General features: G+C 37.6%; 1 protein-coding gene across 4 annotated transcripts in view; it reads left to right on the forward strand.

Moving 5' to 3' along the window:
- ZBTB20 (zinc finger and BTB domain containing 20) overlaps positions 1 to 13,395 on the forward strand; it is a 796,445-nt gene that overhangs the window by 44,154 nt on the left and 738,896 nt on the right. The window contains exon 1 of one of the 4 annotated variants that reach the window (XM_032299318.1): positions 9,066 to 11,672. The exons of the other annotated variants lie outside the window; for them this stretch is intronic. The gene's annotated coding sequence lies outside the window, so the exon portion shown is untranslated. Of the gene's footprint in view, positions 1 to 9,065; positions 11,673 to 13,395 lie in introns of those variants that run through there. 4 annotated transcript variants of the gene reach the window in all.

A 13,395-nucleotide genomic window follows, 5' to 3' on the forward strand; every position in this document is an offset into this window, starting at 1 on the left:
TACTTTAGTTTCTAGGGTGCATGTGCAGATCATGCAGGATTGTTGCATAGGTACATACATGGCAAGGTGGTTTGCTGCCCCCATCCTCCCGTCACCTGTATCTGGCATTTATCCCCATGTTATTGCTCCCCAAACTCCCTCTCCCCCACTTCCCTCCCCTAGTCCCCGCCAATAGCCCTCAGTGTGTGATTCTCCCTTCCCTGTGTCCATCTGTTCTCATTGTTTAGCACCCATCTATGAGTGAGAACATGCAGTGTTTTATTTTCTGTTCTTGTGTCAGTTTGCTGAGAATGATGGTTTCCAGATTGATCCATGTCCCTACAAAGGATACAAACTCATTGTTTTTTATGGCTGCATAGTATTCAATGGTGTATATGTGCCACATTCTCCTTGTCCAGTCTATCATCAATGGGCATTTGCTATTGTAAACAGTGCTGCAATGAACATTCATGTGCATGTGTCCTTTTAATAGATTGATTTATAATCCTTTGGATATATACCCAGTAATGGGATTGCTGGGTCAAATGGAATTTCTATTTCTATGTCCTTGAGGAATCGCCACACTGTTTTCCACAATGGTTGGACTAATTTACACTCCCACCAACAGTGTAAAAGTGTTCCTATTTCTCCACATCCTCTTCAGCATCTGTTGTCTCCAGATTTTTTAATGACTGCCATTCTAACTGGCGTGAGATGGTATCTCACTGTGTTTTTGATTTGCATTTCTCTAATGACCAATGATGATGAGCATTTTTTCATATGTTTGTTGGCCTCATATATGTCTTCTTTTGAAAAGTGTCTGTTCGTGTCCTTTGCCCACTTTTGAATGGGTTTGTTTGTTTGTTTTTCTTGTAAATCTGTTTTAGTTCTTAATAGATTCTGGATGTTAGCCGCTTGTCAGATGGGTAGATTGTAAAATTTTTTTCCCTTTCTGTTGGTTGCCGCTTCACTCTAATGATTGTTTCTTTTGCTGTGCAGAAGTTCTGGAGATTAATTAGATCCCATTTGTCTATTTTGGCTTTTGTTGCCAATGCTTTTGGTGATTTAGTCATGGAGTCCTTGTCTATGCCTATGTCCTGAATGATTTTGCCTGGGTTGTCTTCTAGGGTTTTTATGGTGTTAGGTCTTACGTTTAAATCTTTAATCCATCTGGAGTTAATTTTAGTGTAAGGTGTCAGGAAGGGGTCCAGTTTCTGTTTTCTGCACATGGCTAGCCAGTTATGCAAACACCATTTATTAAACGGAATCCCTTCCTCACTGCTTGTTTTTGTCAGGTTTGTCAAAGATCAGATGGTTGTATATGTGTGGTATTGCCTCCGATGCCTCTGTTCTATTCCATTGGTCTATATCTCTGTTTTGGTACCAGTACCATGCTGTTCTGATTACTGTAGCCTTGTAGTATAGTTTGAAGTCAGGTAGCGTGATGCCTCCAGCTTTGTTCTTTTTTCTTAGAATTCTCTTGGCTATTGGGCTCTCTTTTGGTTCCATATGAAGTTTAAGGGATTTTTTTTTTCCAGTTCTGTGGAGAGGACCATAGGTAGCTTGATGAGAATAGTGTTGAATCTATAAATTACTTTGGGCAGTATGGCCATTTTCATGATACTGTTTCTTCATATCCATGAGTATGGAATGTTTTTCCATCTGTTTGTATCCTCTCATTTTCTTGAGCAGTGGTTCATGGTTCTCCTTGAAGAGGTGCTTTACATCCTTTGTTAGTTGTATTCCTAGGTATTTTATTCTCTGTAGCAAATGTGAATGGGAGTTCGCTCTTGGTTTGGCTCTCTTTTAGTCTGTTATTGGTATATAGGAATGCTTGTGATTTCTGCACATTGATTTTCGTATCCTGAGACTTTGCTGAAGTTGCTTATTGGTTTAAGGAGATTTTAGGCTCAGACGATGGGGTATTCTAAATATACAATCATGTCGTCTGCAAATAGAGACAATTTGACTTCTACCTTTCGTAATTGAATACCCTTTGTTTCTTTTTCTTACCTGATTGCTCTGGCTAGAACTTCCAATGCTGTATTAAATAGGAGTGGTGAGAGAGTGCATCCTTGTCTAGTGCCAGATTTCAAAGGGAATGCTTCCAGTTTTTGCCCATTCAGTATGATATTGGCTGTGGGTTTGTTGTAAATAGCTTTTATTATTTTGAGATACGTTCTGTCGATACATAGTTTATTGAGAGTTTTTAGCATAAAGTGCTGTTGAATTTTGTTGAAGGCCTTCTCTGCATCAATTGAGATAATCATGTGGTTTTTGTCTTTGGTTCTGTTTATATGGTGGATCCCATTTATAGACTCGTGTATGCTGAACCAGCCTTGCATCCCCAGGATGAAGCCTACTTGATTGTGATGGATAAGCTTTTTGATGTGCTGTTGCAATAAGTTTGCCAGTACTTTATTGAAGATCTTTGCATCTATTTTCATCATGGATATTGGCCTGAAGTTTTCTTTTTTTGTTGTTGAGTCTCTGCCAGGTTTTGGTATCAGGATGATGTTGGTCTTATGAAATGATTTGTGTAGGATTCCCTCTTTTTGTATTCCTGGGAATAGTTTCAGAAGGAGTGGTACCAGCTCCTCTGTACATCTGGTAGAATTCAGCTGTGAACCCATCTGGACCTGGGCTTTTTTTGGTTGGTAGACTATTAATTGCTGCCTCAACTTCAGCCCTTGTTATTGGTATATTCAGGCTTTGACTTCTTCCTGGTTTAGGTTTGGGAGGGTGCAAGTATCCAGGAATTTATCCATTTCTTCCAGGTTTATTGGTTTATGTGCATAGAGTTGTTTATACTAATCTCTGATAGTAGTTTATATTTCTGTGGAATCGGTGGTGATATCCCCTTTATTGTTTTTTATTGCATCTATTTGATTCTTCCCTCCTTTCCTTTTTATTAATGTGGCTAGTGGTCTGTCTGTTTTGTTGATCTTTTCAAAAAATCAGCTCCTGGATTTACTGATTTTTTTGAAGGGTTTTTTGTGTCTCTGTCTCCTTCAGTTCTGCTCTGATCTTAGTTATTTCTTGTCTTCTGCTAGCTTTTGAGTTTTTTTGATCTTGCTTCTCTAGTTCTTTCAGTTTTGTTGATATGGTGTTGATTTTAGATCTTTCCTTGCTTCTCATGTGGGCATTTATTGCTATAAATTTCCCTCTAGAAACTGCTTTAAATGTGTCCCAGAGATTCTGGTATGTTGTGTATTCATTCTCATTGGTTTTGAAGAACATCTTTATTTCTGCCTTCATTTCATTGTTTATTCAGTCAACATTCAAGAGCCAGTTGTTCAATTTCCATGACGTTGTGCAGTTCTGAGTTAGTTTCTTAATCCTGAGTTCTAATTTGATTGCACTGTGGACTGAGAGGCTATTTGTTATGATTTCTGTTCTTTTGCATTTGCTGAGGAGTGATTGACTTCCAATTATGTGGTCAGTTTTAGAGTAGGTGTGATGTGGCGCTGAGAAGAATGTATATTATGTTGATTTTGGGTGGAGAGTTCTGTAGTTGTCTATTAGGTGTGCTTGGTCCAGATCTGAGTTCAAGTCCTGGATATCCTAATTTTCTGTCTTATTGATCTATCTAATATTGACAGTGGAGTGTTAAAGTCTCCCACTATTATTGTGTGGGAGTCTAAGTCTCTTTGTAGTTCATTAAGAATTTGCTTTATGTATATGGGTGCTTCTATATTGGGTTTGTATGTAGTTAGGATAGTTTGCTTTTCTTGTTGCATTGATCCCTTTACCATTATGTAATTCCCTTCTTTGTCTCTTTTGATCTTGTTGGTTTAAAGTCTATTTTATCAGAGACTAGGATTGCAACTCCTGCTTTTATTTGCTCTTCGTTTGCTTGATAAATATTCCTCCATCCCTTTATTTTGAGTCTATGTGTGATCTTGCACATGAGATGGGTTTCCTGAATACAGCACACTGATGGGTTTTTACTTTTTATCCAATTTCCCAGTCTGTGTTTTTTGATTGGGGCATTCAGCCCATTTACATTTAAGGTTAATATTGTTATGTGTGAATTTGATATTGCCATTTTGATGCTAGCTAGTTGTTTTGACTGTTAATTGACACAGTGTCTTCATTGTGCTGATGCTCTTCACCATTTGGTGCATTTATGGAGTGGCTGGTAGTCGTTGTTCCTTTCTATGTTTAGTGCTTCTTTCAGGAACTCTTGTAAGACAGGCCTGGTGGTGACAAAATCTTTGTAAATAAAATAAAATAAAGGATTTTATTTCTCCTTCACTTATGGAGCTTAGTTTGGCTGGATACGAAATTCTAGGTTGAAAGTTCGTTTCTTTAAGGATGTTGAATATTGGCCCCCACTCTCTTCTGGCTTGGGTTTCTGCTGAGAGATCTGCTGTGAGTCTGATGGGCTTCCCTTTGTGGGTAACCCAACCTTTCTCTCTGGCTGCCCTTAGCATTTTTTTCTTCATTTCAACCCTGGTGAATCTGAGGATTATGTGCCTTGGGGTTGCTCTTCTTGAGGAATATCTTTGTGGTGTTCTCTGTATTTCCTGGACTTGAATGTTGGCCTGCCTTGCTAGGTTGGGGCAGTTCTCCTGTATAATATCCTGAAGAGTGTTTTCCAGCTTGGATTCATTCTCTCCGTCACATTCAGGTACAGCTATCAAATGTAGATTAGGCCTTTTCACATAATCCCATATTTCTTGAAGGCTTTGTTCATTTCTTTGTACTCTTTTTTCTCTAATCTTGCCTTCTTATCTTATTTCATTGAGTTAATCTTTAATCTCTGATATCCTTTCTTCTTGGTTGATTTGAGTATTGGAACTTGTGTACGCTTTGCGAAGTTCTCATGTTGTGTTTTTCAGCTCCATCAAGTCATTTATATTCTTCTCTAAGGTGTTTATTCTCGTTAGCATTTCATCTAACCTTTTTTCAAGGTTCTTAGTTTCTTTGCATTGGGTTAGAACATGTTCTTTTAGCTCAGAGAATTTTCTTTTAGCACCTTTTGTAGTCTGTTTCTGTCAATTCATCAGACTCATTCTCCATCCAGCTTTGTTCCCTTGCTGGTGAGGAGTTGTGGTTTCTTAAGAGAGGAGAGGCATGATGGTTTTGGTTGTTTTCCTCCTTTTTGTGCCAGTTTCTTCCCATCTTTGTGGATTTATCTACCTGTGGTCTTTGTAGTTGGTGACTTTCGCATGGGGTCTCTGAGTGGATGTCCTTTTTGTTGATGTTGAAGTTATTTCTTTCTGTTTTTTAGTTTTCCTTCTAACTGTCAGGCCCCTCTGCTATAAGACCACTGGAGGTTGACTCCAGACCCTGCTTGCCTGGGGATCACCTGCAGCAGCTGCAGAACAGTAAGGGGATGCTGCTGGTTTCTTCATCTGTTATCTTCATCCCAGAAGGGTACCCACCAGATATCAGCCTGAGATCTCCTTTATGAGGTGTCCCAGAGGTACCCACATCTGTTGTCTACACTTCTGGTACCCTTTGTCCCAGAAGGTTACCCACCAGATGTCAGCTGAGCTCCCTCTTTATGAGGGGTTGGGGAGCTGCTTGAGGAGACAGTCTGTCCCTTATAGGAGCTCAAGTGCTGAGCTGGGAATTCCATTGTTACGTTTAGAGCTGCTGGGCAGGTACGTTTAAGTCTGCTCCAGTGGAACTCATAACTGCCTTTTTTCCCAGGTGCTCTGTCCTGGGAAGGTGGGGCTTTATTTATAAGTTCTTGATGTACTGCTGCCTTTTTTTTAGAGATGCCCTGCCCAGCAAGGAGGTAGTCTAGTGACAGTCTACCAGCAGAGGCATTGCTGAGCTGCTGTGGGCTCTGCACAGCTGCTGTGTGAACTTCCTTGTGGTTTTGTTTACAGAGGTACATTTAGAACTGCCTCAGTTATGGTGGTCTGCCTCAGTAATAGTGGACTGCCTCGGTAATGGTGGACTGACTCAGTAGTGGTGGACTGCTTCGGTAATGGCTGACACCCTTTCCCCCACTCAGCTGGACTGTCCCAGGTCCAGCTGCACTTGCTGTAGAACTCAGTCCAGAGCGTAGATTGCTGGTCTTTGTCGGGGATGGGACTAACTGAGCCAGATCACCTGGCTCCCTGTTTCAGCCCCCTTTTTTTCAGTTGAATGAGTGACTCTGTATCCCAGGGCACCAGTTGAAACAGTCACCCAGATTTGTGTGAGTTTTTGTGCGGAGACCCACAGCCTGGCTGAAACAGCTGTGGTGCAAACTTGTGGGCTTTTCAGCCCGGGAATCTCCTGGTCTTAGGGCAGTAAAAGCTCATTTGGAAATGCGGTTATCACTTGCCCTCTGCGTTCTCGCTGGGAACTGCACTCCAGAGCTGTTCCTATTAGGCCATCTTGGATCTCCTCCTCCTGTTATTATTATTATGCTATGTGATCTCAGGCAAGTCACTTAATCTCTCTGTTTCTTCATCTTGAAAGTGAGACTCAAAATATTTTCTACATCATTGGGTAATTATTATACTTTAAAGAGTTAAGAAATAAAAAGTACTTAGAACAGTTCCTGGCACATAGGAAGCACTTAAGCATTGGCTATAATAATAATTATTATGATACCCTGTTCAATTCCTTCCTTTTACATTTATTATTTTTAGAATAGGCAGAAACTGAAGCTCAGGATGGTTGTGTGACTTGCCCAGGGTATACAAGCTGTTTGTGGAAATGCTGGGACAGAACCAATTTTCTTTTAATTTATTGTTTAATAGACTTTTTTAGAGTAATTTTAGTTTCGTAGTAAAACTGATGGGGAGTACAGAGATATCTCATATATCCCTTGCCTTCACATATGCAGAGCCTCCCCTATCATCAGTATCCCCTATCAGAATTGTGTATCTGTTGCATATGATAAGCCAACTTTGACATACTATTACTCCAGCACCATAGTTTACATTGAGGTTCACTCTTGGTATTGTGCCTCCTGTGGGTTGGAACAAATGTATAATGATGTGTATTTAGCATTATTATATTATACAAAGTAGTTTTACTGCCTTGAATATCCTGTGTACTTCCTGTTCATCCCTCTCTCCATCCTAACCCCTTGCAACCAGTGACTTTTTGCTGTCTTCATGGCTTTGCTTTTTCAGAATGTCAAACAGTTGGAATCGTACAATGTGTATAGCTACATACAGTGTTTAGAAGGCCATCTTTTCAGATTGGCTTCTTTCACTTAGTAATATGCATTTCAGTTTCCTGCATGTTTTTTCATGATTTGATATTTCATTTCTTTTTAGCATTGAATAATATTTCACTGCCTGGATGTACCATAGTTTATCCATTCACCTACTAATGGGCATATTAATTTCTTCCAAGTGCTGGCAATCATGAATAAAGTTACTATAAACATCTGTATGTAGGTTTTCATGTGAGCATAAGTTTTCAGTTCCTTTGCATAGATAACAACCAGTGCAATTACTGGATCGTATATGTGTTTAGTTTTGCAAGAAACTGCCAAACTGTATTCCAAAGTGGCTGTACTATTTTTCATTCCTACCAGCAATGAATGAGACTTCCAGTTGCTCCACATCCTCATCATCATTTGGTGTTGTCAGTGTTCTGGGTTTTGGTCATTCTATTATATAGTGGTATGTCACTGTTGTTCTTAATGTGCATTTCCCCAATGACATATAATTTAGAGCCCCTTTCATATGCTTATTTGCCATCTGTATATCTTCTTTGATGAGGTGACTTAAAGTCTTTGGCCTATTTTTAAATCAGGTTATAATATTTTCTTATTGTTGAGTTTTAAGAATTCTTTTCATGTTGTAGATAACAATCCTTTATGAGATACATATCTTACCACCCTGAATGCACCCCATCTTGTCTGATTTCAGAAGCTAAGCAGGGTCAGGCTTTGTTAGTACTTGGATGGGAGATACATATTTTATAAATATATTCTTCCAGTCTGTGGATTGTCTTTTCATTATCTTTATAGTATATTTTGCAGAATAGAAATTTTAATTTTAATGAAATCTAGCTTATCAATTCTTTATTTCACAGATCGTGTCTTTGGTGTTGTATCTAAAATAGTCATTGTGAAACCCAGAGTTATCCAGATTTTTTCCTATTTAGGAGTTTTAGAGTTTTGCATTTTACATTTAGGTCTATGATCCATCCATTTTGAGTTAATTTTTGTGAATAGTATAAAGACTGTGTCTAGATTTATTTTTTTGCATGTAGATATCCAGTCATTCCATCGCCATTTGTTGGAAAGGCTGTCTTTGCTCCATTGTATTGCTTTTCCTTTTAAGTCAAAGATCAGTTGACTATACATATGTGGGCCTTCTTCTGGGCCGTCTATTCTGTTTCATTGATCTGCTGTGTTTGTTCTTTTGCCAACATTATGCAGTCTTGATTACTGTAGCTTTATAGTAAGTCCTGAAGTCTGGTTGTTTCATTTGTCCAACTTTGTTCTTCTCTTTCAAGAATACGTTGGTTACATTGAGTCTTTTCCCTTTCCATATAAATTTTAGAATCAGTTCATATACACAAAATAAGTTTCTGGGATTTTATTTGGGATTGAATTGAATCTATAGATTTACGTTGTGACACAACCAGTTTTTAACTTCCACTTAGGATCTTTCTATGGGACCAAATTGCCCCATGACATATCAACAAATGAAACAATTTAATAACTTTATAACTTCCATGCTATGATAGTCAATTACAATAATTTCTTCAGTCCTTGTTGTCTCCAGTCCCAACTAGAGGAAGTATATCTTGAATTCCAGTAAGTACTAACAGTGTGCCACTTATTGTGTTTTGAATCTAGGAAAATGTACAGATTTGGGAAAAGTTTTGAGATATCGTACATTTTTCTTTTCTTTCTTTTTTCTTTTTTTTCTTTTTTGAGATGGAGTCTTCCTCTGTTGCCCAGGCTGGAGTGCTGTGGTGCAAGCTTGGTTTGCTACAGCCTCGACCTCTTGGGTTCAAGTGATTCTCCTGCCTCAATCTCCTAAGTAGCTGGGACTACCAGCATGCACCACCATGTCTGGCTAATTTTTGTATTTTTAGTACAGATGGGATTTCACCATGTTGGCCAGGCTGGTCTTGAACTCCTGACCTCAGGTGATACACCTTCCTCAGCCTCCTAAAATTACTGCTGAGGATTACAGGCGTGAGCCACCATGCGTGGCCTTATTTTTCACTAAGCCAAAAGATTTGTTTTTCTCTTAAATTTAGCTCTCAGGATGTTTTTTTAAAAAAAGCCTTCGTGGTCCTTTATATTCCTTTTGATTCCTGCTGGTAGAAGCCAAATACTGTCTTCTCCTTGAATTAAAACAAAATGAAACAAAATAAAATACCTAGAATCTTATTTTAAAAATTCAGAAAATAAAAATATCTAATTCAAATCTGTCTGTCAAACTGTGAGGTTTATGTGTTTTTTTAATTGACATTTTTCTTAATACATTTTAATAAAGCTTCAGAGAAACAATAGGGCAGTAATAGAAAAGCAGAGCTGCCAGGCCAAACAGTGAGGAGGAGATGCAGGCTGGTGCCTTGGGCACACTAAATGTATTTTGGAAAAGTTTCTTTACAGACGAGTGACCTGAAGTAGGGGATTGTTCCATCATTTTTAGTGTGTGTCTGTCTCCTCTTAATCATCCACCCTGGAAGGGTAAAATACTGTCACAGCACTAGAGAGGTTAAATTGGTGGGTTACAATGAGACTAGAGTAGTCTGGACTCTTGGTTTCTTGCTAGAATTTTCCCAAGACAGTTAGTGTAATGGATAGCTAGATATTACATTCTAGTATCTATGCTGTAGGTTATCTACCTTGAAAATACCTAAAGCAATATTGATCTGTATTCTAAACATGACCTGAAAGTTATTTGACATTTTTAAAGATATCTGTGAATAAGGTAAAGATATGTTGATCTATAAGTTATATATTGAGTTATTTAATTTTTAATTGAAAACATTTTTTTAAAACAAAAGAATTGAAGCTTTTTTAGCAAGGTAGTTTTGTTCATGCAGAGAGACATATTCTAATTTTCAAAGCACGTTAATACACAAAACCACATACAAAGGATGATTTTTACAATTAATATACTTAGGGTCATTGTTGCCCAAATGCAGGGTTTGAATAAGTCATATGCACTTATATTTTTTATTTGTGTGTAAATATTCTTTATTTGTGTGTAAATATTTATACCTTTATTTGTGTATAAATATTCTTTAGAAAATTTTACCTCTATTATGATGTTCTTAAGTCCCATCTAAATGACACATAGCCAAACTGTATAGAAATATATTAAGGAAGATGGGTGTCTAGATAGACATAATGCTTTAAGGAGATATGACTCATCAAGCAGAGTCTAGTTTTTAAAAATTAGGTGATGAGGAGAATGGCTTAAAACTAGTTCTGTTTTCTGATGTTTGTAATTCTATAGCTGCAAATATATCACTTACAGGAGAAAGGGCACCTGGGAGTGGGGAAAGTGGGTGGGAAACATATGATGGGGCGAGGAATATAATAACAGTGTAATTTTGGAACTGGAATTTAGATAAAATCTGTTTAGAAGTATCAGACAAAGAAAACCTGTTTTTTTCCTCTCTCTCTTTTAAGGCAGGTTTATTTAGAAGCATTGATTATTTTTATTTTTCCCTCCTAATAAAAGATTAAGGTTAACTGCTATAGTTTCAGACCCATATTCTATGAAATCTTGTCCTGATTGTGGTGGTAGCTTCTTATGGGATTTATTTCTGTCATTGTACCACTATATACTATACACATTGCACCTGTTCACACAGAGTACAGTGCATTGTGATGTTTGTACAGCTAGATGCTTCAAATGAGAAGCCAATCTCCCTTCTTCTAGGGTCCTAGCCTATTAGGTACTTAATTAAGCTTAATTCTGTTTTGGTCTGTAATTTTGTAGGTCTGCAATTTTGTATATGGTCTTGATTCATTAACTGAGCAATGATTTCTTCTTTGCAGTTACCAGTTTTGTCTGAGATCAGTTTTCCTATTGTATGGAGTCTGTTTCTTACAGAGCCTCCTTTAAGACTGCTCTGACTTTAAAATCATTACTAGGCTTTTGTCAGAGCAGATTTGTTGACATTCTTCACATATTAAAAAATAAATTTAAAAGATTGCACAAATAAGCTATGCATTTCACTTTCTTGCTTATATGCAAAAAAATGTATTTATGATAATTACATGTACTGCCAGAACTGAAACAATACATTCTTCATAATGGAGCATAAATAAAGAAGGTGGAGCCAGCTGCTCTTAAACTGTTTATTTCCAAGCAATAATGATAGAGAGAATATACCTTTTTCACTCTGTAAGTCTGGCAATACTGAACCTGTTGCTGCATTAGACGAGTTGCATTTTGCTGGATAGGGGAAGGAGGGCTGTCTGCTGTCTGGTAGGAGGGCTTTGTCTGTGCCTTTCTCTCTGTTTCTTTCTGTTTTTCTTTCTCTCTCTCTCCCCTCTTCTCTCTCTCTCTTACTCGCTTGCTCTGTCTCTGTCTCTCTCTCTCCCTCTCTTCCCTCCTCCCTCCTCTCTCTTGCTCTCTCTCTCTCTTCCCGTCTCTGTGGTTTGTAAGGTAGGTTGCAGTGTGTGTATATACACAACATCAAGAGCAGGAAAATGGACTCATTAGGGAGGCAGGCAGTCATTACCACTCACACTGTACTTCCAGGGAGACACCGATTATAAGAAGAGAAACTCAGCGCTGGGGAAGAAGGTAGGGCAGACAACTTTCTTAAAAAATTCCTGCTTCCTCAATTCCCTCTCTGTCATCTCCTTTAGCCCCCAATGCCTTTATTCTTTCTTCCTTGAATTTTAATTTCTAGATTTAAGTTTGACAGAGCTAGTGCTAGCTTAAAATTTAGAACATCTGTAAGAGGCCTCCCCTTTACTAATTTTCTTCCTACTTACTTAGGGGTGTGCCCTTGTGATCCAGTTTTGTTACTTTAAAAATAATTACAAACAAATCTATTTTTCTCACTAAAGTACCAAATAAATCAGAATCTTTCAGTCTTTTAAAACAGATCCTTCTGTATGTTTGTCTCTTTGCTTTTCTTGTCTGTTTATGCAATTCCATCTGTCTGTCTATGTATCATGTTGTCCTTATTTATTGCTAACTGGGTTTTGTTAGTTATTTGCCAATGAGTTTTAGCTGCAGTGCCAGTGTGGGTATTACTAAAGTGAGACTCCTGTTCTTTGTTTTACGTTGAAGTTTAAAGTCCATATTTACAGTTTAAATCCTTGAAGCAGGTTGAATACTTTTTGCCAGCATGTTTATTTAATGTCATTGGACATAAGGTGAGGGGTAGTTGCTGAGGGTGGGTAAGAATCGAGTAATTATTTTTGTCATCACACACATAGAAACATTGCATCTGGGGTATGTATTTAGAAACAAATAAGGTATTCTGTTTTCCAACTTTTATTTTGCAGATGGGCGTTTACATTTATAGGAATACTACTTTGGTTAGTAAGAATTCGAACTTTCTTAACAAGCAGTTTTTATCCTAGGACAGTTTCCTTTTAGTATGTTACTGTTTATTTATGCTTGGGGAGGGTGGAGTGAGGGGCTGGCCATCTTTTTACAAAGTGGAAGCTATGAAGTGTATCAGGCCATCTTGCACAACAACTGTAAGTATTCATTTAACATTTTGGGGAGTATAAATAATATATTTTTTATTTCAAATACAGTTTTGTGGTGCTTTCTTTTCCTTTATTTCTTTTCTAATTTTATATGGTGGGAAAAGTTACATTTCAAACTAGCAGACATTGTTGAAGAGTTTTCCCAGAACAGTGTTCTTCAAAATTGCAAGGATTATTTTAATAAGCTCCATTTGAAATGGACATCTTAATGGAATTTTATTTTAGATTTGTCAAAGTAAAACTGCTATTCATCTGATAAATTTAAGTCACATAGACACGCAAATGTTTCGGCATATACACAGCAATGTTAGAAAATGGATGCTGATCTGTAGAGATCTTTGATAATAACAATCATCTTTTTGTAATAAATTATTTATTTAATAGAAGTGGCAGACTTTTTCCCCCTTAATTCCATTAGGCCTCTCTGACAACACAAAGAAGTCCATAAAGCAATATTCTTAACCCACCTGGGACGCTAGAGCAGATTCCCAAACACATTCTCAAGGTTGAAACCTAGTAAAATGTTTATTAAAAATCCATTATTTCTGGAAGGTGATGAACTTTTGCTGCTGAAAGTCTTTTTCACCTCTTCTTTTAACAAATTTATTCTGAGATTTTCAATTTGCTTATCTTGCCTGAACTGTTTTTTTAAACTGGATAGGCTGGCTTTGACCAAGAGTAGTACAAATACTAAGTATACCCAATCAGGTCCCGTCAGAGATTTTTTTCCCCTAAGGTCTAAGGGGAACTTTAGGAGAGTCTTTTATGTTAATATGGTACATGATAATTTTGTTTTTTAA

The sequence above is a fragment of the Sapajus apella genome, unplaced genomic scaffold (genome assembly GCF_009761245.1).
Source record: "Sapajus apella isolate SASKATOON/1434 unplaced genomic scaffold, GSC_monkey_1.0 scaffold40, whole genome shotgun sequence".
NCBI classification, from domain to species: Eukaryota; Metazoa; Chordata; class Mammalia; order Primates; family Cebidae; genus Sapajus; species Sapajus apella.